The sequence below is a fragment of the Octopus bimaculoides genome, chromosome 4 (genome assembly GCF_001194135.2).
Source record: "Octopus bimaculoides isolate UCB-OBI-ISO-001 chromosome 4, ASM119413v2, whole genome shotgun sequence".
Taxonomy (NCBI): domain Eukaryota; kingdom Metazoa; phylum Mollusca; class Cephalopoda; order Octopoda; family Octopodidae; genus Octopus; species Octopus bimaculoides.
In genome coordinates, this window is record NC_068984.1 from 45,323,255 (window position 1) to 45,325,707 (window position 2,453).

Here is a 2,453-nt window from a genome sequence, read left to right on the forward strand (position 1 = left end):
ATGTATATATGTATGTATGTATGTATGTATGTCCATACATACCAGCTATCTAATTTAATATAATTATGTCGAAAAAGTGTTGGTTTTTTTTTTTTGTAATTAATACAAAGTTCCACTAAACAAAGATGTTAGTTTATGTTAAAATGCATCCAACAAAGAAGGCAAAATGAACTGTTAAATTCAATTAAATCAGAAAGTGTTAAAACAGCAAAGTGTATTTCTTAGATTTGTGGGTATTTCAGTGTGTTGGGGATGGTGTCTTTGCAGTAACAAAGAATGATGTGTGTGTGTGTGTGGTTGCATGCATAGTAATCAATGTTGGTAGGAGAAAGGCCAAAATGGTCAACAATACATAAGACCTTGCCTTTCTCTTCATCTCTCCAGAGTAATTCATATCACTATCAAGGCTTTTCTCAACATAGCAGGACAGGGCAGGACAGAACAGGAGAGAAATAATGGTTTCTAATTTTGGCACAAGGCCAGTAATTTCGTGGGCGGGATCTAAGTTGATTAAATCGACCCCTCTGTTCAACTGGTACTTATTTTATCGACTTGGAAAGAATGAAAGGCAAAGTTGACCTCAACGAAATTTGAACTTAGAATGTAATGATGGATGAAATACTGCCAACCATTTTGTCTGGCCTGCTAACAATTCTACTAGCTCGGAGTTTTATAATAATAATAATAATAATAATCCTCACTGCTAATAATTCTGCCAGCTGGGACCTCAGGCCATCCGTCCCCTGCCCAATTCAGTATCTCAACATATAGGTACACTGCAACACAATTTCTTTTCCTCAATTTTGGCACAAGGCCAGTAATTTCAGGGGAAGGGGGCTAAGTTGATTAAATCAACCCCTGTGTTTCCATCCTTTCGGAGTCTATAAAGTACTAGTGAAGTACTGACTGGGATCAATATAATTGACTGCCCCCTCTCCTAAATTTCTAGCCTTGTGTCAATGTTAGGAACCATATTACATATATATATATGTCAAAGACTGTCATACCGGCCATGACGAAGGGAAATAGCCCTGAAACTCGAGTCGCCTTTATATATATATATTTATATTTATATATTTATATATTTGATCCTTTATATTGAACACTCAATATTTCATCTACATTCAATACTTTATTTCATGGTGCCATCCATTTTTATTTTATTTTATATTATATATTGTATATTATATTATATATTGTATATTCCATATTCTATACCCCACATTAGTTCTGCAGGAATATAAATAAAACATAAAAAACAGACAGTGTTGGAACTCTTTTAAGCAAAATAATATATTCCTCTATACACAATCATACAAAAAAATCCACCTTTTTTTGTATTTATTTTTACTCGCATATATATATATATATATATATATATGGATTGAGAATGGATTTAGAACAAAATATAAACAATAACAAAAAGACAAAAACAAAGCTCGGTAAAGATAGCAGTTTAACCTTCTAGTATCTAGTTCATATTTTCTACCTGTTTTATGTTCAAACTGACCAGATCTAACCTCTTACACTTACCTTACAATGTCATTCTATAAATGAACTATTACGTCATTGAAATCTCAAAGTCACAAGATCATGCATGCTTAATTCAAAACACTCCAAACTAAATAAGCATTACATTTGACAGAGTAATCTGAATGCTGAATAGTTAAATAGATAATTCCCTTAACTTGTCAAGTCATGATACTTGAGATGTTTAAGGACACTTAACTTTTGTAGGTTGCTGTTGTAGGTAGCAATGCATCAAGCTATTGTGCATGCCACACACCTGATGCGTAAACCTACCACAAAGTAGACTCTCCTAAATGCACCCGAGATAGGTGCTGGTGTTAAGACAGATAAATGATTTACAACACTAAAACAGGTTGAGTCCATTTGACAGCCTTCCTAGCTATCTGTAATATATGCATAATCAGGGTGCGGCGAGCTGGCAGAATCGTTAGCACACCAGGTGAAATGCCTAGTGGTATTTCATCCACTGTTATGTTTTGAGTTCAAATTCCACCAAGGTCAACTTTGCCTTTCATCCTTTCAGGGTCGATTAAATAAGTACCAGTTACACACCGGGGTCGATGTAATCGATTTAGTCCATTTGTCTTTCCTTGTTTGTCCCCTCTATGTTTATCATCCTGTGGACAGTAAAGAAATAAATATATGCATTATCAGGCACTATAGTTCACCTCTGTAAATAGCATAAGCATTAGATATTTGACAAGTGATACCACTTCACAAGTGTGCTTATAAAACAGTTTTTTTTTAATATATATATATATCTAGATATGTTTGTGTACGTGTGAATATGCATATACACACATATGTAATCATATATATGTATATAAATGTATACATATAGATATATGCAGATATATATGCTTATATATATATATATATATATATATATATATATATATATATATATACACACACATATATAT